The 27,163-nt window shown below is 37.8% G+C and overlaps 1 long non-coding RNA gene across 2 annotated transcripts in view; it reads right to left on the reverse strand.

Moving 5' to 3' along the window:
• Positions 1-11,364: 11,364 nt before the first annotated feature.
• LOC125964831 (uncharacterized) overlaps positions 11,365-27,163 on the reverse strand; it is a 29,360-nt gene continuing 13,561 nt past the window's right edge. The window contains exons 3-4 of one of the 2 annotated variants that reach the window (XR_007478103.1): positions 20,141-20,284; positions 11,365-12,282 (exon numbers count right to left, since the gene is read on the reverse strand). This is a non-coding gene — a long non-coding RNA (uncharacterized LOC125964831). The remainder of the gene's footprint in view (positions 12,283-20,140; positions 20,285-27,163) is intronic. The other variant, XR_007478107.1, reaches the window with a different exon arrangement.

Here is a 27,163-nt window from a genome sequence, read left to right on the forward strand (position 1 = left end):
TAGTTTTGGGTGTAGAAGCATTGGCCCATTTCATCTACATTTTTGAATTTGTAGTGTAGACTTGTTCATAATAACTTGTCCCTCATTAACCTGCAGGATATGTCATGGTATCCCTGGTTGCATTTCTGATATCTGTGATTTGTACCATCTCTCTTTTTATCTTTATCAGTCTTGCTAGATCTTTATTGATTAGATTGTTTATTTCAAAGAACCAGCCTTTTGTTTCATTGATTCCCCCCCATTTTCCTGTTTTCAGTTTCATGGATTTCTGTTTCATCTTTATTATTTCCTTCTTTCTGCTTGTTTAGTGTTTTTCCCTCTTCCTTTTTTACTATTTTAATATAGAAAATTAGATTATTGCTTTGAATTATTTTCTTTCCCAATTTAGTGCTATGAACTTCCCTTTCAGCATTGCTTTCACTTCATTCCGCAAACTTTGATCTGTTATATCTCCATTTTCTTTTATTATATGCATTTAAAAATTTTTCCTTGATGCTGTCTTTTTTACCCATGAGTTATTTGGAATTGTGATGTTTAGTTTTCATGTGATTGAAGATTTTCCTGTTGTCTTTCTCTTATTGATTTCTAGTCTGATTCCATTATGGCTAGAGAACATACTCTCTATGATTTTAATTCTTTTAAATCTGCTAATGTTTTTTTATCGCCCAGTATATGGTATATGAGTGAATGTTCCATGGACACTTGAATATGTATTCTGTTCTTATTGAGGGTGTTCTTTAAATGTCAGTTATATCCTGCTGATTGATGCTGTTTTCAGTTCTTCCATATCCTTGCTGATTTTTCTCTCTGGTAGTTCTATAAATTGCTGTGTTGAAGTCTCAAATAATAATTGTGGATTTAAAACTTTCTCCTTTAACCTTTTTCAGTGTTTGCTTCATGTATTTTGAAGTTCTGTTGTTTGGTGCACACACATTTACTATCACTAGGTCATCTAGGTGGATTATTCCTGTTATCTTTATGTAATGACCCTTTTTGTCCCTAATAATTTCCTTTGCTCTGAATTCTACTTTATCTGACGTTAATATAGCCATTCCTGCTTTTTCTGATTAATGTTCACATGATATATCATTTTCATCCTTTTACGTTGAACTACCTATATCATGATGTTTAAAGTAAGCTTCTTATAGACAGTATATAGTTGGACCATGCTTGCGATTTTTTAATCTACTCTTCCAATCTGTCTTTGACTTGGTTATTTAGATCATTTACAGTTAATGTAATTATTGCCATGTCAAAGATTTGGTCTACCATGTTATTTTTTGTTTTGTCTTTTACCTTAGATTCTCAATCCTGTGTTTCTCTTATTTTGCCTTCTTGTGGGTTTTACTTAAACATTTTTTAATAAGTCCATTTTAATTTAATTTATTTAGAATCATTTGTGTATACTGTTTGTATAGTTTTCTTAGTGGTTGCTTTTGGCATTACACTATACGTATGTAACTTATCATAGCCTACTGGAATCAGTGTTTTATTACTTCAAGTGAAGTTTCAAAATTTTACTTCCATTTAGGTCTCTTAATATTTCCCAGTTTTAAAGTATGATTTTTTGTAGTATTCCTTTCTCTACATTGAGAACCACATCAGGTGGTGTCATCATTTTTGCTTTGACAATCATATAGAATTTAAGAAACTCATGAGGCTAATGATAGTCTCTTATATTTACCCCATTTGTTTTCACCCATCCCATTGTTCCCCTTTTCTTTCTGAAGTTCCCAGTCTTCTGTTATTGTTTATGTTTTCATAACAGTAGGTGATACCTTGGATTTCCAGTGCCATTGGATATGAGTTTCAGGAAACACTGAGCCTGGCTCACTTAATGCTACTGAGTTGGAGGGTTTGTATATGTTGGGCCTGTTGGCACAGCAGATGCTAGCAGATTAGCCTAATGTTGATGGGACTAGTGCCACAGGAGGATGGGTTCCCATTCAGGCTATGCTGCTGCTATAGTAGATCAAGTCCCCCTCTACCCCAAGTGTGGGGCAGTGACCTGCTGCTGTCACTGCTTTGTATTAGGCTGCTTTTGCCTCCAGTGTGTGGTGGGATCCCTTGGAAGCTACTGCTGCTGCTGTCAATCACAAGGTTAAATTCATTTCAGAAATACTTAAGTATAAATATATAGCCTGGCTATAGGACCTCTGTATTTTTTTTATGGCCTTCATACAAATTACCCCAAATTTAGTGACTCAAAACAATGTAAATTTATTACCTTACAAGTCTGACATTGGTCTCAATTGAGTAAAGTAAAAGTGTTGGCAGGATCGACAGATGAATGGATAAAGATGTGGCACATATATACAAAGGAATATTACTCAGCCATAAAAAGAAATGAAATTGAGTTATTTGTAGTGAGGTGGATTGACCTAGAGACTGTCATACAGAGTGAAGTAAGTCAGAAAAAGAAAAACAAATACCGTATGCTAACACATATATATGGAATCTAAAAAAAAAAGAAAAATTGGTTATGAAGAACCTAGGGGCAGGGCAGGAATAAAGACACAGCCATAGAGATTGGACTTGAGGACACAGGGAGGGGGAAGGGTAATCTGGGATGAAGTGAGAGAGTGGCATGGACATATATACACTACCAAATGTAAAATAGATAGCTAGTGAGAAGCAGCCACAAAGCACAGGGAGATCAGCTCTGTGCTTTGTGTCCACCTAGAGGGGTGGGATAGGGAAGGGAGGGTGGTAGGGAGATGCAAGAGGGGGGAGATATGGGGATATATGTATATGTATAGCTGATTCACTTTGTTATGAAGCAGAAACTAACACACCATTGTAAGGCAATTATACTCCAATAAATATGGTTAAAAAAGAAAAAAGAAGTGTTGGCAGAGCTACATTCTTTTCTGGAGGCTCTTATGGGTGTTTCTGTTCCCTGGACTTTATCTGCTTCCAGCGGTCACTTGTAGTCCTTGACTCAGAGTCCCCTTTCTCCACCTACAAAACCCAAAATGCTGCATCTCTCTGATTCTGCTTCTATTAGGACATCTCTCTCTTTCTCTTTCTACAGTTGGGAATGGTTTTCTGCTTTTAAGGACTCATGCAATTAGATTTGTTCCATGAGGTAATCCAGGATAATCTTTCTATCTCAAGGTCTATAACTTCAGTCATATCTGCAAAGTCCTCTTTACCATGTAAGGTAAGATATTAATAGGTTCTAGGGATTAGGGTGAAGGCATTTTTAGGAGCCATTATGCTGCCTCCCACACCCTTAACAAGTGACCTTGAGAAAATTACTGAGATTTTTAAAGCCTTACTTTCCTCAAACATAAAATGAAAAGAAAGATAACTAGTTAATACCATGAAAGTGAAATAGTATATATGAAATGAACTAATTCAAAAATAAGATTTCTTCTTTTTCTTTATGATTTACATTATTCTCAGAGTTCAGTTACTTGAAGAGTTACTTTTTTTTTAAACAGAACTAAGGACTTTCAGGGTTCAGGTGCTGTAAGATTGTCTGAATTATCTGAGTAGCAATTAGCTAAGCACAGGTGTAAAGCATCTGATTTACTCCCTGGTGTTCTTTATCTTCTCATCCCACTAAATCCATATCCCTTGTCTAGCTCCAGCCAGTAGAGTCGGAGCTTGTTTTACTGTTTAACTAAAGTTCAATTTAAATTCTCTCTACATCTCCAGTTTCTCAGCCCTGGTTGCGTATTATAATCACCTGGGGAGATTTCAAGCCCTACTGATGCCAAAGTTTTACCCATCATGGATATTTGAGGAGGGACCTGGAATGAAATGCCCTAGCTTATGGTTTTTGGAGCCAAATCATAGTCTACATTGAGCCAAATCATTTGCGAGATCACCTCTAAAAAGGAATTTATCTGTGGTGACTAATGCTCTTCCTTTGTCAGTATGCTTGTCCCTCTTTGGGGGAAAAAAGAAGGGGAAAAAAACCCCAGCAGTTGGGCTCCTTGAATTACAACCTGATGCTGTGGAATTAGTGTTGGCTCAGAGCGCACATCTTCGGATACCCATTCTCTCTCTTGCTTCCTTGCATGAGCTTATATCCTTGGGCAGTTTTTCATCCACCACCCTGTTTTGATTCTAATCTTAGCAAGTAAAGTCTCCCCTTAATGAAACAGCATTTCATGAGACTTACTGGGAGCATAGGTCTGTTCCAGACCTATCCTGTGTTAGCTAAAGCAGATATAAGTGATGTATTTTTGGCATTCATCCTTGTGGGTTGGAGAGAAAAGACAGAATTTTATCCTTTAGGTGTCATCTGACTGGGCAAATGGACTCTTTCCCTCTACTGCCTACCGTGTAAAAAACTGAGGGTGTTACCTCTAGAAGGTATCTTCTAGGTATCAAAATAGTTCAGATAAGTCATATTTCTCAGTAAAAGGTGACAAAACTATGGCTTAGGTGGTGAATTTTCCATGTCAATTTGTCTGGGCCACCATGCCCAATTATTTGGTCAAATATTATTCTGGATATTTCTGTGATGGTGTTTTTGTGTTTTTTTAAATTTTTATGTTTTATTTATATTTTTGGCTGCATTGGGTCTTCGTTGCTGCACGTGGGCTTTCTCTATTTGCAGCAAGCGAGGACTACTCTTTGTTGTGGTGCGCGGGCTTCTCATTGCGGTGGCTTCTCGTTGCAGAGCATGGGCTCTAGGTGCACGGGCTCAGCAGCTGTGGTGCACAGGCTTAGTTGCTCCATGGCGTGTGAGATCTTCCCAGACTAGGGCTCAAACCTGTGTCCCCTGCATTGACAGGTGGATTCTTAACCACTGTGCCACCAGGGTAGTCCCTGTGATGGTGTTTTTGGATGAAATTCATATTTAAATTGGTGGCGGACTTTGAGTAAAGCAGATTATCCTCCATAATATGCATGGGCCTCATCCAATCAGTTGAAGCTCTTAATAAAACAAAGACTGACCTCCCTGTCGCAAAAAGGAATTCTGCCAGAAGACTTACAGAAATTGAACTGCAAGTCTTCCTAGAGTCTCTAGACAGGCTAACCTGCAGATTTTGAATTTACCAAGCCTCTATTATTGTGTGAACCAATTGTTTAAAATCTCTCTCTCTCTTTCTCTATCTTTATATAGATATGGATATAGATCTAGGCATCAATATCGATATCTAGATCTATATCTATCAGTATATATGGGCACATTGTATACACATGCTGTTGGTTCTGTTTTTCTGGAGAACCTTGACTAATACAGTGGCCCATATAAATAAAAGGATGAACCCAAGTTCACCCAGGTAGAAAGTAGTACAATGAGAACTGGAACTTAAGGCCTCATGGCTCATTCAGCTGTGAACACTGACCCAGAACTGGAGTCCACACACTCTGGCCCACTGTTCAGATCTCGCTTGACTCCTGGTTTTGTACATAACGTTTTGCTTGAACACAGCCGCACTCATTCATTAACGTATTGTGCATGGCTGTTTCTGTGCTACAGCAGCAGATGGGCAGTTGCAACGGAGACGTATGGTACAGAAAATCCAAAATATTTACTATCTGACCCTGTACAGAAAAGATCTGCTGACGCTTGCTCTAGGATGCCATCTGATTTCTGATAGCACCGAGGAGAATAATTCATGCACATTGGGATAGATTGTTAATCTCATGTCCTCCTTAGGTCAAAGATCTCTTAAATGCTCACCCTTGCAATAGCCAGCTTGGGGAGCACTGTCTGAGGATGCAGAAATATTTCTTGCCAGATCTTTCCAATCCACACTGCTCCCTGACTATGGTTCTTAAATCCTAATTTTTAAAAAAATTTTTATTGGAGTATAGTTGATTTACAGTGTTGTGTTAGTTTCAGGTGTACAGCAAAGTGAATCAGTTATACATATACATATATCCACTTTTTTTTTTCTTTTTTCGGTACGCGGGCCTCTCACTGTTGTGGCCTCTCCCGTTGTGGAGCACAGGCTCTGGACGCGCAGGCTCAGCGGCCATGGCTCACGGGCCCAGCCGCTCCGCGGCATGTGGGATCTTCCCGGACCGGGGCACAAACCCGTGTCCCCTGCATCGGCAGGCAGACTCTCAACCACTGCACCACCAGGGAAGCCCCAATTTTATTTTTTTTTAGAGTCTTTTCCAAATAGCCCATTACAGAGTATTGAGTGGAGTTCCCTGTGCTAATAAGAAGAGCAGGTTCTTATTAGTTATCTATTTTATGTATAGTAGTGTGTATATTTCAGTCCCAATCTCCCAAGTTAGCCTCCCTGCCACAATCTCCTGGTAACCCTAAATTTGTTTTCTACGTCCGTGCCTCTACTTCTAAAACCTGTCTATTTTAACCAACTACCACTCATTGCTTACTGTCTCTGGCTTCATGTACTTGATAATAAATCTACTTCTTTTTCTATCCTGGATGACATGTTCCAAGGACTGAGATAATATCTTATTCTACATAATTTGTCCTTGATATTGTCTATCTTGGGGTCTTCATCTATGTCCCAAAGAAGACAGTCACTCTGTCTTCTAGTACTACTACTAATACCACATTTTATGGCATGAATTTGACCCAATGCACTGAACTATATCCCTTTAGAAGCTGTAGGCAACCTGTCACTGGGTTTTAGCACAGGGGTAGAGCTCAGATTAGTGTTCATATTTAAACAAATCTACTTGACCAGAAACTTTTTGTCTCACCATTTATTACACAAGTAACTTCTGTCTTTGCATCTATGATGTAAATATTTTTAATTTCCTAAATTATCTGAAAAATTATTTAGAGGGCTTCCCTGGTGGCGCAGTGGTTGAGAGTCCGCCCGCCGATGCAGGGGACGCGGGTTTGTGCCCCGGTCCAGGAGGATCCCACGTGCCGCGGAGCGGCTGGGCCCGTGAGCCATGGCCGCTGGGCCTGTGAGTCCGGAGCCTGTGCTCCGCAACGGGAGAGGCCACAACAGCGAGAGGCCCGTGTACCGCAAAAAAAAAAAAAAAAAAAAAAAAACTTTAAAAAAAAATTATTTAGAGCTTCCGTTTCAGTAGGCATTGGAATTGCTGTGTTATGACTATTTCATTATTTTATTTCCAAGTGTTAAATTAGGCTTCAGGCTTTGGCCAAGAGTAGACAGGAAAGGGTTTCAAAAGAAAAGAATAGTGGGAAAGACTTCTGATGCAAGGGAGACTTAATAAAGATTTGATTTTGAATCAACAATTTATAATAATGGTTTGGTTTTGAATCAATAATTTATGTCGGGCTTCCCTGGTGGCGCAGTGGTTGAGAGTCCGCCTGTCGATGCAGGGAACACGGGTTCGTGCCCCAGTCCGGGAAGATCCCACATGCCGCGGAGCAGCTGGGTCCGTGAGCCGTGGCCGCTGAGCCTGTGCGTCCGGAGCCTGTGCTCCGCAACGGGAGAGGCCACAACAGCGAGAGGCCCGCATACCGCAAAAACAAAAACAAAAACAAACCAAAAAAATAAAATAGTTTATGTCATTGCAAAATAGCTCCCTGGTGAAATTCCATTCTTTGGTAATCATTAAGTACAGAAATTAACAATCAAAATATGCAGTGATCTTCTTCATTTTCTAAAAACAAACCTATATCTAGATGAGAGGAGAATTCATCTCATAACTCAGGCTCTGGACTTATGACTCCAAGTCCTGTCTTCTTTCAAATATACCTGTTAAGTTTCTGTCTAACTTCTTGAGCATGAGGTAATGGCTTCAGCTTTCATCCTCTTCCTCAGTATATAGCTTGGTGAGTATGAGTAAGGGATCTAAAACTTGAGAACTTGGGTTCAAATCTTGACTCTAAAATTTACTTGCTGAGTACTCTTGAGCATGTTATCTGTTTTACCTCAGTTTTCTCACCTATAAAATAGAGATAACATTACTTCTCTTAGGGAGTTGCTATGACGGTTAAAAGAGAAAATTCATACAATGCAAGAATTTATCAGTTCTTGGAACACAATAAATACCGAAAAATAATGTTAGCCATTATCAAGGCCCCCTCATTTTATGGATAATATAGATTAGTTTATATAGGTCTAATATTTACATATACATAAACAGTTTGTACCTATGTGTGTGTATACGTTCTTCTTAGAAATTGAGCAGTCAACATTCACATCTAAAAGTATGTGCTCTGTGAAATGTAGATCTGTGTACAGACACCGTGCTATAGTTATCTATTGCTACATAATAAAGAAGTCCAAACTTAGTGGTGAAATAAACAAAAATTTTAATATGTGCCCAGATTCTGTGGGTCAGCAATTCAAACAGTACACAGAGGAGATGGCTTGTCTCTACTCCATGACTGATGTCTGAAACCTCAGCTCATGAGGATTCAGATGGCTGGGGCTGGAATCATCTAGATAATTTTAATTCACATGTCTGGCCCTTGAAGACTGGGCCCAACAAGGACTGTTGACTGGAGTGCCTATAGATGGCTGCCCATGTGGCTTGGACTTCTCATAACGTGGTAGTTAGGATTCAAGATAGAGTATCCCAAGAGAATGAGTGTCCAGGGTTGAAGCATTCCACGAGAATCATGCAAAAGCTCCATGACCTTTTATGACCTAGTCTTAGATGTTACATAAGATGTACATCACTTTCATTATATACTATTGCAGGCTTTGGAGACCTTTTTCCATAAAGTGTCAGACAGTCAATATTTTAGGCTTTACAAGCCATACAGTCTCTTTTGCAACTACTTAGCTCTGCTTCTGTGATGTGAAAACAGACACAAACAATACATATACTAAGGAACATGGCTGTGTTCCAATAAAGCTTCATTTATAAAAGCCGGTAGAGGCCTAGACTTGGCCCACCAGCCATAATTTACTGACCCCTGCTCTATTGTTTGAAGCCATGGAAAGCCTGCCCAAATTCAAGGGAAAATGCCCACATCTGGATGCGAAGAATGGCAATGAATCTGAGACCCTGTATTAAAACCACTACATATGGGATATTTATAAGAGGATCTGTCTGCATACCTTGTTTCTCCCATGTATGGTGGATATGAGGTATTGGGACATCTTACATCTCTGTAAGCCTGGGTCAGGGTCAAAGTTGGAATCTGAACTCAATGACCTTGATTTCTGGAATAATTGGTAACTCTAATTATGATATGCTTACACTCCTTACCCCAATAAATATACCACAAAAGATAGATTTCAAGTAAACAATTGCTTTATGGCAGATTTTTATTAAGTCTCCATTGACTGAATTATTCCATTTTGGTTGGAAAGCATGAGTTTTGTTTCTTTCCTAAAGAGATCTGCAACTTTTCAGATGTGGCATTTCATTCTACTGAGAGGATGATGTAGCTTTTTATAAACGGAAAAAGCAGGGCAGGCTGAGTTCACTCAGATCGTACTAATGCTTACAGGAATAACCGAAACTGGAACACAGGCTTCCAGGTTTTCCTGTCCTGTGCTCCTTCCGGTAGGTGCCATTGTCTGCTGGGTCTGGCAGTAATAATTTCTGACCTTTACCTCTCTACGCTGTTGTGAAGTGGTTTGGGGCTTTGTTAGCTTTCTTATGAGTTTGTACTAAATTGTGTCCATAAAGTAGGCTGAATTCCTCAGGGAAGGATGATAGCTGTTACTGTGTTATTACTGCTAATGTTGTGTTGGTTACCTTTTTTTCTTTTCTTTTGTCCAGTTGTATTCTGAACTTAAAAGTTATATTATCTGAAATGAAAATGTGCATTTGGTGGAAAACACTAATTTAAGGGATGAAAATTCCTGATGATTGCTTCAGTCAACCCTTAATACACACTGAGCTTCATTAGTACATAGACAACTCTCAGACCATTCCCTTGGAAGAGGTCACATAATAAGGCTTTGTGTTGATTTCACATTCTGTTCGGTAGAGACAGAACAAATTAGAATAATTAGCTGGTACAGGAAAGCACAAAGAACTTTCTTCTGTTTTTGTGATGCATCCCGTTATAAGGGTTGAAAATGAGGCTGGAGGTAAGAACGTGAAACTCAGAAGAGCAAAGGAGAGAGGATATTGTTTCTTTGAAAATATTCTTTCAGTGTTGGCCCAGAAGAAATATGAAGCTGAGGATATTTTTTTTAAATGATGATTTTTGTGTTGATGATGTGAGTGTGGAATTAGTAAGAATCAGGAAGCAAGTATCCTTTTCCACAAAGGACTTGGGAGCAAATGAAACCGTAAATACTCCCTGCTCTTGGAAACCCTTTTGGAGCTATAATCAGAGAAAGGTAAAGGCAAAGCCTCAGGGCAGAGGTGTTCAGAGCAAAGGGATAGGAGGAAAACAAAAGGAGAGTGGATATGTTTAGAGCTGTCATTTTGAAATTTACCTGTTTCTGATTCAGTGCTGCTTTGCTGCTGTGTTGGTCCAGTGGAAATCCTCAAAGCAGGAGCAGCCGTATTTTAAAATAATAAGGTTAGAGCAAGTGACTTTAATCCAGGACTCTTTAGCTCAAGAGCACAGAGGAGAGTGTGAGGAAAGAGTGAGGCCACAAAGGAAATGTTCACTGGGTACATTTTCCCCAAACCTCACTAACTGGGAGAAATTGACCACTGGATTATGTGCTTGAAGGAAAACAAAAATGTTGAAAGCAAAGAGTGTGGAGCTTGTTTAGAAAGCAAGCTGTATCATTTGGTCACACACTGATGATAATAGCATTGGCTGAGACCTGACCATTTACAATGAAGGCACTTCTGTAGGTAATAAGTTCCAGGAGGGCCAGAACTATGTCTCTTTCAGCATTTAGCATGGTTTAGCGTCTGAGAGGCCAGTACATTATTGGCATATAGTAGACTTAAAAATGAATATTTGTGGGTTGTCTGAATGAGTGGATGTGTGTGATTCATATCCTATTTGCAGGTCCTATGCCCTACAGTGGATTTTCAGTGTCAGGTTGTGAAAGTATTTATGACGGGGATTGGCATTGTTCCCTATCTAATGGATAAAGATTACACATGAAAGGACTTTACACTGACATCCCAAAAGCCTCATAGGAATTACTTAACAAAAAAATAAAATTGGATTCTGTATAATTTCTAATTTGTAAGGTGGCCACAAAACTGGTATTTCAGCCAGTCCTCTGGTAGTTCCGATGACGTCCCCATGATCACCCAGGCATAATCAGAATGGCTTTAGGATTTGGGAGCCAAAATGTCCCTCAGTATTTACTGCTTTGCTCATCCATTTAAGAAAATGGACTATTGAAAAAATAGCTTCAGACACAATACGGCATTTTATGATTTAGCATGAAATCTGAGAAATATAGAGGTTATCTGAAGCCTGCAATGGTAAAGTTCCCTCTGCTATTGAAGTTATTGTCTTTAAACAAAGATTCTACATCAGTAATGCTATATATATATATATAAAATGATATTCAGGTTAATTTCCTGTTCTAAGGAAGTAATTGGTTGGTTGGTATGAGAGATGCTGTGGCTTCCAAGGGTGAAAAGTATTATTTTGTTGTAATTTCCATCTACCTAAGGATGGGAGAGGCCCAGTACACTGCAGTCAGTATATTATGTGGAGCAGGTTATATTGTGGTTTCTTTATGAACTTTTACATGTTTATTTTCTATGCAAGTTTGTGTGCTCCTTTTTGAGTTTTGGTAGATAAGTGTTTTGTAACTTTGGAATACTTGGAGTTATATATATATATATATAAAACTTATATATATATATATATATTTTAACGTAATAGTTAAAGCCGTGGAGAATGTACTAGCCTACCTAGGTTCAAATTCTGGCTTTACCCTATGACTTCCCTGTGGCTTCCTCTGCTCACCTATTAAAAAGGAGGATAATAAGACTGCTGTGGTGAGTTATATACTAAGTGCTATTTAAGCATTTGCTATAATGATTATATATACTCGAAGGCAAGGAACTTGCCCCTTGATCGTCTCTGTATTCCTAGTGCTTAAGAAGTCCTAGTGCTTTTCTAGTGCATTGTCTTAGGATAGAGATAGCTCAGTATAGTTCTTCTCACTATAAAGTACTGTTACGTTGAAAGTCTTTGCTTGTGTACTAATAATCTATGACATATCTGCTGAGGACAAGGAAAGGAATAGTTTTAAAACTGCAATGGATAACAAAAGATTGTATGATGTAATGCCTTTACTAATTAATTATAAAACTAACAAATGATCATGGTAGAAAATTTGAAAAACTCCTAGACAAAAGAGAGATCAACAAAATTTGGAGTAACTTTCAGAGTGTAGAGTTGTTCGTGAATATTAGTGCTTTCATATTTTCCAGGACTTTAAGTAGACTCTGCTTCTTAAGAGTCTATTCATGATATTTTACTTTAATGATGTTTTCATCATGGGGACACACACACAGAGAAATCTGTTAAAAAAAAAAGAAAGAAAGACATGTAAATCACTGATGTTTCAGATAGCCACATGAAATAAAGTGAGAAGGGTCAACAAGCTGAAAGAATGTGGAGTAGCATCTCCTTAATTGCTTACATAACTCTGATAATTACCTCTTTGTGGATAAAGTAATTAATGGAGAATCTAATTCAAGAAAAATGTATGAACTTCAAGCCTTCTCGAGGCCAAGTATTTCTTTCCACAAAAGGTTACTTTCCACGGCCATTCTTCCCTATTATCAGACAGGGAAAGAGTATTGTATGGCAAAGGATCTTCCCGAAGGAGGGTGTTTCCCACACTGATTGTCATAAATGACTTCGGAATTACTGTTGCTCTATTACCAAAATCTTAAACTAGGATATTTTTGACAAATGCGGTCCTTAGTTAATTTTTAGAGCTACAAACTGTCAGATGGCTCTGAAATAACAATTGTCTGGGTATTCTTCAGGGTGATCATAATATGGTAATGACGTTCAAGTATCACTAAAAAGGAGGAAGGTGTGAGTCTTCCTTTGGTTCCAGAGTGAAATGCGAGTTGGAGTTGGAGTTGGAGTTGGAAAAGAGGTCCACAACCAAGTGTTAGAGAAGGAAATGTGAGGTCATTAGTGAAAAACCAGGTTTAAGTTAAGGTGAAGAGGCATGAGGAAATGGTCAACTGTTACAGTATTACAAAGATCATCAAAAAGCATATCCATGAATGTGGTTCGTATTGCAATCTGCTGAAAAAGAGACAAATATCCTGGCCTGGCCTTCATGGAGATTATATTTTATTGATTCTGATAATAGATTATTGTTGAAAAGGGCCTCCTATAAATTATAACCATGCAAAGGCAGCAAGATAATTTTTTTCTTTATGTATGTGTTTCTCATTCCTACTCACTTCTCTCTTAGGGGAAGAGAAAATCACAAAAAACAAAAATGTCAAGTCTTAGCTATTCATTTTCAAAATAATTTTTTTATAAATTCCAGTGGAGGCAATAGGTTAACTGTTAAGATTTGTAAGTCTCAAAAAGCTAGATTTTTACAAAGTGTAGCCAAATTTTATTCCATAAATAACAGCTTTGGAAAGAATATGCGATGATGCAAAGTTGGAAAAAGCTGGTTTTTCTTCCGTGAATGGCTTCACTGTGTTGGGAGAAGAGGCAGAGAAGAAATCAAAATAATTAAACATGGGGTGAGTTTTCCTGATAGGGGACTCTAGTGCTTTAAAATAGACTAGATAATCCTAGGGATAATCTGAGGGTAGAACAGACCAATGCCTCATTTCCAGTCTGGTACCCTGGAAGAAAACAGTATATTTCCTTTGAGGTCTTGAGAGCTTTTTCTTCTGCTTTGTTTTGGTTTTGGTTCATTTTGTAATCAACCTTATTAAGGTATCATTTACATACAATAAAATGCAGACATTTTTAGTCAACGGTTCAGTGACTTGTAATTAATGTATACATTTGTATAACTACCACCCCCATAAAGATAGATAACAATTCTAAAACCCTAGAAAGTTTCCTCCTAGGCTTTTGCAAAAGTATCCCCATCTCCCACCCCAAGGCAACCATGGATCTGTTTTTTATCTTTAGAGATGACTTTTGCCCAGTTCAGAATTTCATGTAAGTTGAATAATACAGTAGGTGCCCTTTTGATCTGGCTTCACTCGCTCAGCACATGGTTTTTGAGATTCATTCATGTTGGGATGTTTTAAACCAGAACTTTAGCCTGGGTGGCTGATGTTGTCTGAAGGCACCTATAGGTACATCTGAGTCTCTGGCATTGTCACTGTCTGTTCTTGGCTCAGTATTTTCAACTTTACTAAGAAGCACAAGGTTGAAGTAACGAAGATCATTGTCAGTATAATGGAGGTGAAGTGGGTTCTGTTATATAATATTCTCAGCATAAATTGACCTGCTTGGAATCATTGTGTTGATAATCGACAAGGATACTCTTCCTCCAAAAACCTTGATACTATAAAACTTCTAAAGGACGCTGTCCTAGGACTCTTTTAATTTTCATGTTTTGGGAAACATTTCTGGAAAATTCAAATGCTCACAACCTGAGAGAAGCAATTATTCATCTGAAGGCTAACTCTGCTAAAGTTGAGTTGTCCGACCTTTACATGCTGATAGAACCCAAATAGCCTTGCGAAACAATGCTCTCTTATTGGATATAAGCATATAGATTGTTTAAGATGGACGTGTATATGCAGTAAAGTGAAAAAACAAAGAATCTTTGAGTTTCCCTTGCTGGGTTTTTTATTTTTTCATTTAAGTTTCTATAGCGTATGCTAATAGCTCAGGGTAACCTCAGGTTAGTTTTAGGTCCACTCTTTACATAAATATTGAAGTATTCCATACCCACCTTTTTTCTACCTTCCTTCTTCTCTTCCATCTTTCCTTTCTAAATTCTTATAATCCATTATACTTAATCCTGCATTTGCTGAGGTGGCAATTAGTGTAGGAAAATTGAAAGCACTGTGAAATTTTGCTGTTCAGAATGCATGTTGACCAAATTCTATATTGAGAAAAGGTCTGAATTTACCCAGAGTAACCCTTTCTCAGCGTCTTTGAATAAAGGCCATAGAAACTGGTCTATATATAATATCCTGACAGGTATGTAGAATTCATAGCACTTGCCCTCAAAGAGCTTACCTAGCGTAGATGCATATGAATGCATTTAATAATTGCTTAATTGGCAGCAGTGCCAACATACACAGTCTGTTTGGTTTTATATCATTCTCATTACCTGCTGATTACCACTGTATACATTGCTAATGGCGTGGTTTCTATGGCTTGTGAATTTCACGGCCAAATAATATGTAATTTATTGCACACTTTAGTGTAGAAGATGGAGACTCCATAACTTTTCGTGTGCTCTTTGCCACTTTGGAATGCATTACACTGAGATCAGGCAAAGTAATAAATTTATTTCAAATGTGCGTGATAGCTAAACATCAATTAGGACTGATGGGCAATATTTCTTCTTCCAGCAACATAACAGTTTTTAAAGACTAAGCCATTGAACGTGGAGTCACTGAACATGGGACTCAGTTCACTGGGATCCTTCTTAGAAAAATAAAGAACAACTTGAATTGGATTTGTGTGGCTTATTCAAGTAGTAACTAATCAACTACATCTTGGTGAACTTAATTTGTCACAATCGTTTGGTATTTTATTAACTCTCTTCCCCTTCTTCCCCCAACTCTCACGAGAATGGATCATGAGTATCTTAAAACATACTAAGTCGTCTTCCATCCCTGTTAATCTAAATACAAAAGCACACTTTCCTTATCCAATGTAACTTACTGTCTTTTAGAGTAGCTGGGGTTTTAATTCTCTACAAAATTAAAACCAGCAAAGAGAAACATTTTCAAGGAGCCATCACATTGTAGAGCTTTAGAAATAAGACTTTAGAATTAAGGGCAACTATATCATTTTGTAGCTAAAGCACCTGAGGCCTAAAGTAGGAAGGTAACCATCGAGGTCAGGGAAAGGTGTGGAAGATCAGGTTTCAAGCTAAGGAAGAGTCTACAGGGACTCAATCTGAGCAGGTCAAAAACTGAAAGGAGACCACGAATGTTCTGGGAAGGCTGGCATTGGGCCTCCAGTGTGGGATTCAGACAGGGAGTGGGCCTGGGGGGAAACTGAGCTTCTGCAGTAGGCAGAGAAGTCCACCTCACCTCCGGAAAGTGCCACTGACATCAGGGAGTTGAGGGGAAAGAGCAATGAGTTCCAGTCCACCTGAGAAAGCAGGCCAGTCTGATTAACTCTGAATTTAGGCTTATTTCAGATACTTCTTGAGAAAGAACTTGGACAAGAGCAAGTCCCACGCAGCCTCTTTTAAATCCATGCCCAGTATTTTCTGGTGGAGCTGCTAAAGCCTCCAAGTGACTCCAGTATTTTAATTTCACTCTATATTTAATTCCAACAGTTCTATGATTGATTATTTAATGGGCAAATAAGTAGGGTCACAAAAGAGTGTGAATGTATTTTACAGGATGAGGATGGGTGGAGTAGAGCAGTCTGGAATGGGACACCAATGAAAAGGGATCTTGGTAAATAAGAACGTCTATTAGAAATGGAGAGGAAATCGCAAGGAAATTAGTGCCTGACACCACGCCCTTCTCTCTGCATGTTTAGAAGCTAGTCTCTAATTTTATTTTCATAGGAGATGTCCCTGTGATGAATTGTCTTTTACCTCCACACCATTTATCACATGGACATATTGTGAAGTTTGTGTGAGAGAAAGCAAGTATTAGAATTTGTCTTGCAAGGAGCTATAAACACTTCCTGGAACAATCTAGGATAGAAGGAAAAGGAAAGGAAGGTGGAACAAAGGAGAAAGACAGCTAATGATGCTGGAGTCTCTCGCTGGGATTTGTGGTATTTCGTTTTGAAACTAAGTACAGAAAGTCAGAACTTGACTGATTGTTTCTTGATCACAGTTTGTTTTCATTTTTGTTTTTTTTCTTGCTCTCTCATTAGTTACTCCAGCCAGTGCCGTGTCATTTTCAGTTTCAGTAAGCATGCCTGTCTTGTTTCCATTCACATTATTCATGCAAACGTTGATGGAACTGATGACCCCGAGTTATCAAGGAAACATTAGATACACCAGTAGGTACATTTCTTAATTTTAGAAAAAAATTACCGAGTGAAGGTTAAAATAACTCCTCTTAAATTTGTCATTTAAAAAAAACTTCTCCTAACATACAATACCTCATTGCCTAATAATGCCAGATAAATGAAGAATTCCTATGTATTCATGAATGCAGGCTAGTCTGTATATTTCTTGGCAGGTATGACCGTTACCGAGGGTAATGGCCTAGTTTGCTGGCCATGTCCTGTCTCCTACAAAGTTGTAGTTTCTGTTGTCTTTCAGTTGGTCCATTGGATATCAGAGGTGAATTTATAAAACTATACTTCCCTTTACACTTACTTTTTTGTTTTGTTTTGTTTTACTTGAAGTCTAGTTGATTGACAATGTTGTGTTTCAGGTGTACAGCCAAGTGATTCAGATATATATATATTTTTCAGATCCTTTTCCATTATAGGTTATTACAAGGTATTGAATATAGTTGCCTGTGCTATACAGTAGGACCTCGTAATTTATCTACTTTATATATAGTATACACTTACTTTGTGTGATCCACGCTGGTCAGACCACATGACTATTTTCACTTCTGATATCTTTTCAGGTCCAACCTCAAATCTTTGATAAGAAGATATTTTAAAATAAGTTTAGCATGTGTGTGCTCTAAATCCAACAGTAGTTATTAGAGATATGGTTTTGCACTAGGTATTCTTCGCTTTTCTGTTCTTGGCCAACCAACTGAAAATTAGCTTTTATTTTCTGGTTGGTTTGCTAAATGTTTATGACTACAGTAAAAGTCTTAAATTTTGTCTCATATCTTAAAACACAATCTGAATTAGCAATGGATATTGTGCTTTACATAGGCGCTGTGATATAAATATTGTTTCTCACTTCAAAAACATATAAACAAGAAGGGAACACAGACACATATGCAGCAATTATGGCAACTGCATTTGTTTACTAAGTGAAATAGTACTGAGATGGATAAAGTGCTAGCAAGCCTTGAACAGCCAAATCAGCTTCAAAAATAGATGTGCAGTTCTTTAAAAATCTTTTTAACATTTTTCCAGCTACATGTAGAATATAACTTAGCATAAAAACGGTACGGGTTTTATTTTAAGTAATTTAGCATTTTGACATCCTCATAATGAAATTAAACCCAGAAGGAGGTTTCTCTCCGTGATCTCTTGAAATGGTCCTTGATCATCCACAATATTTCCCATCATCACAAAGGTGGTACCAAGGGCAGGAAACTCCAACATTATTAAAGTTTCATAAAGCAAAGTCAATTTTAAGAATATAATGTCCCCAAACTGACAAAGGTCTTGAGAGATAATTTCAAGGGAAGCATAAATTATTTCCTGTTTGTCAGAGGGCAAAAATATTTAGGTTGAGTTAATGAATGGTAGAGTTTTTGAGTGGAGAGTGTCCTTAAAATATTATGTACATCTGTACTGTCAACAGATGCTAGCCACATGGCATTATTTATATTTAAACAAATTTAAAAATAAGATTAAAATATCAGTTCCTCAGTTGCATTTGCCATATTTCAAAGATGTTTATTAGCTCCATGTAGCTACTGAATTCTGCAATGCATGGTACAGATATAGAATATTTTCATTATCACCAAAAATTCTATTGAGCAATACTAAAATTATACCCAGATATTCACAGAGAAGGCAACCAAGTCTCAAGGAAATAATACAACTTCCCCAAGATCACACAGCTATGTGTTTAAAGAAAAACAAAATGACACAAAGGAAATAGTACAGAGGCATTAAAGAAACCCAGTAAATTTCTGGAGCAGTCAAAGTAAGGTTTGAAAGTGCATACTTAATTGTTAGCCGGGTTGAAGCTCTTGATGGTTGGTAAGATCTACCTGCCTGAATTTGGACATTAGCATTTTATGCAATGAATTAAAAGCAAAAAATCACTTCAGCGAATGGCTGCCAGCTCCATAGTTTTAGCCACTGCCGTGCTTCCAGGTTATGTTTATCACTTTCATATACAGGGCACCACTGTGAAATGTGATGGTTTATCTGACCCAGAGAAATCAAGAAATCTTGTGGGGGTTATGGCTATATTTGAAAAGGTTGATTTTTAAATGCATCATGCAGACTGGCCCTGTTTTAAAAGGGATTCCTGCCATCAAATAATCAAAATGTAAACTCCCTTCTCACCTTGCAAAAGTCAAAGATAGTCCCTGCATCTTTATTATTTCGTTGAAATCCAAATATTATTTTTCCATTCTCTAACTTGTTTTCCTCACAGTGTGATCAACTATTGCCAAGGAAGGAAAGGATTTATCAATCAAAGTTTGCTAAAGGCCCCCTAGGTAACTGAACCCTCAGGAGAAACAATCATCATGTATTCATTTTCTGTTGTTTCAGTATCTTCGTAAAGAATCATTTCAATATGTTTGGTTCTGTAGCAGAGGTTCTGTGAAGTGCTTATCTTCCTCAGAGGTGCAGAAAGCCTGCGAGTCTGTGGGTAAAGATGGGTAAGGAGAGAGAGGGAAGGAGGCTAGAGAGAGGCTCAGGGCTGAGATAAGGACAGTGTTCTAAAGCCTCCTGGGGGTGAGGCTGGGGTGCACAAACACCCACGACTAATCTAGACAGAAACTGAATAATCAACGGGACGACCACTGTGAAGTCATGTGGCCACCTCTCCCTCTAGAAATAAACATTGCCCTCAGTAAGTCTCCTCCCGCCCCAGAAGAGCATTAGGAAGGTCTGGAGAGGGGGATTACTGGCAGAAATGGAAAAAGCAGGTTGAAGGGATTAGCCTGGAGCAGAGAGACCAAGAAACCCAAGCCAGTAGATGGAAGGCAGACATTTCATGGAAGTCTCCAAGCCCACGTCAAGTTCTGGGACCACCAAGTACAAGTCAAAGAGTGCTCATTTAACCCCTTTGGGCCCCCACGGGAGTGGAGAAAGACTGGACAGAGAGGGAGAAGGGGCTATTGAAGGTACAGTATTTACTATGGGATTTAACTCCTCAAAAGCCTCCCAGTAGCTTCAGATCTGATCAAGAATCCTTCATGTCCTGCTGGTTTGCAGTGAGTGGCTCACAGCTTCAAGGCCTCCTCTGCCAGATGGAGAACTATTTCAAACATCCTGCCTCTATTTTGTACTGTAGCAATACAGACAGGAAAGCTGACCCCATTTTCAGGTTCTAAAGAGAAATTCTAAGTACCTGAAAGACTGAGGAACACGGTGGCTTTTATTTAAGATGTGGAGATAGAGAGCACATACCTGGACTTGGGCCTGCAGCAGCACCAAATTGCACCAAGAGTTCCATTTATTTTCTCTCGCATCTCTGTTTCTCCTTTTCTCTCTACTGGATTAGCCATGGGGACTCCAAGTTCTTCATTGTGTGGTCCTGGTACCAAGATTCTCCTGAGAATTATAAAGCTATTCACCTTCTACATCGAGCACTTCTTATTTTTTCCCCAGCAACGTAAGTCATCCTTAAGAGGGGTCAGGGTGCTAGCTCTTAAATATATTTTAGTCATCCCTTTGTACATTAAATTCTCTTTCTTGGAGACTGCTCCTGACATGGTGTTCACCGTGCTCTCAGCTGGCCTCCTGAAGTTCTGCCCTGCCTTCCCCACCAGGTACAGTTCAGGAGTTGCCTACCTCAGGGTGACAGGTTATCTTCTAGTTGCTTTATTCCTTTCTGTTTTACATTTAGAGAGTATAATTGGAATACATAAACTTCTCTGTGACCACAGCTTTATTTGCAACCCACAGGTTTTGTTATGGCATATTTTCATTATCATTGAATTAATAAAATTCTAATTCCCATTGCAACTTTATCTTTGACCTACATAATGATCAGAAGTATGTTTTTAATATCCAAGTATTTGGTAAAATATTGGTTATATAGTTTTACATTTCTTGCTTATTCGGAGTCTTGTTTTATAACCAGAATATAGTCAATTTTATAAATGTGCCATGTGCACCTAAAAATTTCTGCGTAATATATATATTCCATCATTGTTGGTGCAGTGTTTTATGTAAATTTAGGCCAAAGTTTTTAATGATGGTATTCAGATCTTCTATAATCTGCTGATTTGTTGTTGTGGTTCTGTGTTACTGATCTAGGTAATTTAGATGTTTCTATTTCTACTTAGATTTTTGGAATTTCCCTTCATATATTGCATTGAAGTTTAGGTTTATAATGTATTCCTTGTAAAGTAACAGTGGGTTTTATTATCCTGCCTTATCGCCAGTGATACTTTTTGCTTTCAAATCTACGTTAACATTAAAAAATCTTCTTCAATTTTACTTATTGTTGTTATGACATAATTTTTGAATCCTTTCATTTTCAATCTGACTCTTGTCTCTTGTAGGTGGCATAGAATTAGGTTTTTTGTTTGTTTCAATAATCCTTGTCCTTTAATTTGAGTATTTACAGTTAATGTATTTTCTTATAGACCGGTTACTCCTTGTTTACTATTTGTCCCACCTTGTTATGTTCCTTTTGCTCTTCTTTCTTCCTTTGAGATTTCTTCAAATTCCATTTTCCCTTGTATTAGCTTGTTATTTTTACATAAGTAGCAGTTACACATGTACCATGACTTATTAGGTCTTTTACTGCTTCTCAAGCAATGCTGAGATCTTAAATTTCTTTTACTACTTTTTCCTCTTCCATTTGTTTTAATGCCTTCTAATTTTTGATATATTTTATTATTACCCTTCTGTGTTGTTAGATTTTATTTAGGTTTATCCACTTATTTATCCTTTCTGATATACATAATTCTTTATAAAGTCCTTATTTTCATGTGATAATCTTCCTTCTGCCTGCAGGTCTCCCTTTATAATTTAATTCAGTCAGTTCTGATGAGAAAATATTTTCTAAATTTTGTTTGTCTGCAAATTTCCTTATTTCATCTTTCCTTCCAAACAACATTTTCTCTGCCTCTAGAATTCCCAATGGGCAGTTCTTTTCTTTAGCACTTAAAAATGTTATTCCATTATTTTCTAGTATCCAGTCAGTTTCGCTGAGAAGTAAGCTGTAATCTTAATCCTATTGTTCCATTGAAAGTAATCTATCTCTTTTTCGGCTGCTTTTAAGATGTCATGTTTTTCTTTGCTATTCATGAATTGTACTGTGGTGATCTTAGGTGTGGTTTTCTTTGTATTTGTTGCATTTTTTTAGTGCTTATTGAATTTATGGCTCCATATATTCTTTTTAGTTTTAGAGCACTCTCAGCTGTTAATATTTCTGAAATATTGTTTTCATCCCAATCTCTCGCTCCTTTTTTCTTTGGATTCCAGTTTACACATATGATAAAAATGTTTACTGTGGCCCATATGTCTCAAATGCGCTTTTGTGTACTTTTTATTCTTTTTGTTTCCCGTGCTTTAGTCTTAATATTGTTACTACTCTATCTTCCAGTTCACTTCCCTCTCTTTACCTGTGTCCAATCCACTACCGAGTTTTAAATTTCATATAATTTTTAATTCTATCAGTTCAACTTCAATCAGTTTATAGTTTCTAGTTGTCAAGTTAATTTCTTCACCTTGTCATCTATTTTCTTGAACTTGATAATATTTACCAAAATATGTATGAACTTTAATGTTTAGGTCATCTATGACTCTGATTCTGTTTTGTTTTTTATTCTAATTCTCCTTTTCTTGGTAATTCTTCAGTGAATACCAGACTTGGGATATGACAAGTTGTAGAGAATCTGAATGACATTACAGTTGCCCTTTGAACAACCTGGGTTTGAACTGCACAGATCCACTTATCCATGGATTTTTTTTTCAATAAGTAATACAGTACTACATGATCTGTTGTTGGTTGAAACCTCAGATTCAGAACCACAGAAAAGAAGGGCCGACCATAAAGTTATATGTAGATTTTTGACTGCACAGGGAGTCAGCATCTCTAACCCCTACATTGTTCCAGGGTCAACTGTATTTTCTTGAGGAGAGAATTTTCTATTCTTAGCTAGGGAGGAGAGAGGAAGATCACCTCAGTCACTGAACCAACTTCATACTCATTTTCCTTCTTTATAAGGTTCAGTGTAGATGTTGCATCAACCTTCCTAACTCACAGACACACACACACACACACACACACACACACACACACACACACACACACACACACACACGTAGAGACTTCCAATGTCCTAATTCATATCATTAGTTTTCCATTGGGCCACAAATCTTTCATAGGTTCTGAACCCCAATTTTGTCTCTTCAGCATCATCAGCCAACTAAGTCTATGCTTTGACTTCAGTTAGCTTTTGTTTGACTTCTTAGCATCTTGTCTTGTCTACCTATTATACATGGAAAATACTGCAAGGGAACACTGTTGCTGAATCCAGCTCAATTCTCTGAATCTTTACTCTCTCTGTGATTTTGGTCCTTAAAATTCTAGCTGCCTTGATATTTCTCAATTCCAACTCTGGTTTCCTTAGTCCTATGACATTGTCCTAAGATCTACTGGCTTTTCTACCTCTTAGGAGTCACATTTGGTTTCTCAGACTTTTGCTCTTCATCAGTAGTTTCTAAGTGACTGGGCTAGAAAAGCATGTGCAGAATATTGTTCTCACTTCAGTGAGTTTCTTTCTCTATTTTACTTTTCTAGGTCATGGCTACCTCAGTAGCTTTCTAACGCTCACAGTCAAATGTTGCTTATGATTTATCTGGCCTTTCTAGTATGTTTTCCTAAGGTAAACTGATAGAGTTGGAAACAGAAGTTCGTACCCACCATTTAAAAAATTCTGTTTTGTCTTTCTATGAATTCTCTTTTTGTCCCATCTTCTGTCACTTTTTCCTACCAAAAATTCCCATTCTCACAGATAGGTTATTTTAAGATTAAAAATTATTATTAAGCTAATATGTTAATTTTGAAAGGAATTAATTTTGCTTTGAACAAGAACACAGATTGGTGAATGGAATACGGAAGATTCCTTAAGACCTTTTTCATCTCTAAGAGTAGTATCCAACCATCGGTACCATCATAAGTTTGTCAACTATGGAAGAAAGCAGTCTTTATAAAATCAGCATTATTCAGTAATCTCAAAAACTGCTTCACTTTCCTGCTCATGCCACCAATTTCCAAATGTTCAGTAGGAGCAGAGAATCATGGGATGGGACATGGAGAAATGGCCTGTTGTAGTAACTATAAATATTGGAAGAATGGAATTATAAATAAAGAGGGTTTTCTATGAATATATTTGAAGTGTTTGTTCCTAAAGAACTTCTAGAATAAGACTCAAAAGTTTAACATAGAAACAAGTGTGAAACTTGTTTTGATAAGTATGAAACTCAGTAAAATTTATCTCGTAATAGTTTTTTCTTTTGTGTTATGTGATTGTCAGTGTCACATAAAACTATGTTTTTCTGGACTTCACAGATCTTCTTATTTTTACTATGGGATCAGTGACCCTACATTTTTGAAACGTGGCAAAATAGTTAAAATTGGAACATTTCCCCCAAATCCAGGACATATGACTTACATTTCTGTAGAAGGAAATATTATATTTCTGTCTAGTTCTGGGGTAAACATTTTCATACCTGCCAATCCAATTTGACTAATGTATTGTTTTTACAGTGCATTAAGTGGAAATTAAATGGTAAATTCAGTCAGTCATTTCATACATCAAAAAGGAAAATCAGTCAACACAACTGTCTGACTGAAATGAATGAAGAAAACAATTCAAGGCAAACAACTGTCCCAGTAGACTTGTATAAATACAGTAATGGTGTCATGTGCACAATTAATCTTTCCTCACCTTTAACTGGAGAACACTCTGCCAGCCAATTCAGTCACTCAAATGATACTGAATTATAATATTCCAGTTTTATTTGCTCTCAGTTACTGGTGACTTCCCTTCCTTCTCCTTCATCTGTCCATCAGTGGAGAATGTCAGAGCAGGAGAATAGTAATATTGGCATATTGTAATGTACTGTCTTGAATTCTACAGCTTCAAAATTCTTAGGCTAACTCAATGATCTTAAAGAGCCTGGTGCAGAAAGGATATGTGAATTAAATCGCAGACCACTGGCTGACCCTTCCAGCACTAACATCCCTTATTCCTGGTTCTAATATATCACAGAATACTCAAGAGGAAGGTTTGCAGCGGTCAGCAGAAATATGGCTCCAAAGCAGGCACATGGAAAAGAAATGTTGTCATCTGTGATCCACTTTAAACTTGACTTGTCTTTTACTCATAAACCAGATTCAGTGTGAATTCTGTTCTGCTAAATGTTAGAGAGTCTGTTGGAGGAGTGTGGGCAATTCTTTTGAATTTTTTACTCTCTAACTTTTTGGCTTTTTTAACATCTTTATTGGAGTATAATTGCTTTACAATGGTGTGTTAACTTCTGCTTATAACAAAGTGAATCAGCTATACGTATACATATATCCCCATATCTCTTCCCTCTTGCATCTCCCTCCCTCCCACCCTCCCTATCCCACCCCTCTAGGTGGTCACAGAGCACGGAGCTGATCTCCCTGTGCTATGTGGCTGCTTCCCACTAGTATCTATTTTACACTTGGTAGTGTATATATGTCCAAGCCACTCTGTCACTTCATCCCAGCTTACCCTTCCCCACCCCGTGTCCTCAAGTCCATTCTCTACGTCTTTATTCCTGTCCTGCCCCTAGGTTCTTCAGAACAAATTTTTTTTTTAGATTCCATGTATCTGTGTTAGCATACGGTATTTGTTTTTCTCTTTCTGACTTACTTCACTCTGTATGACAGTCTCCAGGTCCATCCACCTCACTGCAAATAACTCAATTTCATTTCTTTTTATGGCTGAGTAATATTCCATTGTATATATGTGCCACATCTTCTTTATCATTAATCTGTCGATGGACACTTAGGTTGCTTCCATGTCCTGGCGATTGTAAATAGTGCTGCAATGAACATGGTGGTACATGTCTCTTTTTGAATTATGGTTTTTTTAGGGTATATGCCCAGTAGTGGGATTGCTGGATCATACGGTAGTTTTATTTTTAGTTTTTTAGGGAACCTCCATACTGTACTCCATAGTGGCTGTATCAATGTACATTCCCACCAACAGTGCAAGAGGGTTCCCTTTTCTCCACACCCTCTCCAGCATTTAGTGTTTGTAGATTTTTTAATGATGGCCGTTCTGACTGGTCACACAAAGAACTTTGGCATGGTGTTCATCATCTAGCTAATCCTAACATGCAGACATTTATGAGAGTAAAGTCAGGTCTTTGCCAGAGTGGGTTGCTTATTTGGGCAACTGGGTTAAATCAAGAAGGGCAAATGTAGGCTGCCAGAGTAAATAAGGAGAGGAAAAACAAAAAGAGCGAGACATATCATTCATCAGTGATTTTCCCCCCAATATTCTTAGCCCCCACCTATTTCCATCTTACTGGTAACACAGGAACTAGACTGAAGAATCAGGTAAAAGGTCTCTACAGAAACTGAGGTAATATAGAAAATAAAATAATAAAACATAAAATTGTAAATTTTCTTCCTAGGGATAAATGAGATGATACTTCAATAATAACATAAGATCAGGTGAAGTCTAAAGAAATTTTAGAAAACCCAGATAAAGTAAGAAAACATCTCTTCGCCAGCATCCGAATGTTAGAGAGACACTGAGACATGTGGGCCAAGTTCTGGCGAGAAGGGAAACACAGACGCAAGCTTGACATTTGGTGCAGCTTTTCTCCTTGGGGCATTTGCTGATGCAACTCATACAGCCTAGGAGCTGAAAAGCCAAGGAGTTCAGAAGACTCTAACCACAGAAGCCAAACGGCAAGAGCTCAAGCTGAAGGCAACAACTAATGGAATGACAAGCTACACGTATCCTTAGTCTCACAGGGCTGGGGGAACCATTACATTTAAAGCCTAACAAATACAAGGGTAGTTGGGAATAGGGAGAATCTAAACGTTCACATGGTAATCCCAAAGGGCAACACCCGTAGAGGAAGGTCAAGACAGAAAGAGAGCAACCTTCACACAGAGTGAAAAACGGCTTTGAATGAGCTCAAACTGAGAATGGACTAAGGTTTCCAGTCCCTATAGTAACTGTCTGCCATGGGCAAAAGGAAATCTTTTCAAGGGAACGATAACAACATCCTGAATGTGGATATCTTTATAGTTTCCTAAAATAAGTTAAGCCCAATTTTAAAATAAAAATAATTGGACATACCAGGAAAAAGACTAAATGATCAAAAGCTCAAAAAAAAAAAGAAGGAAAAAGGACAATATAAATAGACACAGGAGGACAAGAGTTAGTAGGCTTTGGTTAAAAAACAACTATGATTAAACAAAGA

Source organism: Orcinus orca, chromosome 1, assembly GCF_937001465.1.
Source record: "Orcinus orca chromosome 1, mOrcOrc1.1, whole genome shotgun sequence".
Taxonomy (NCBI): Eukaryota; Metazoa; Chordata; class Mammalia; order Artiodactyla; family Delphinidae; genus Orcinus; species Orcinus orca.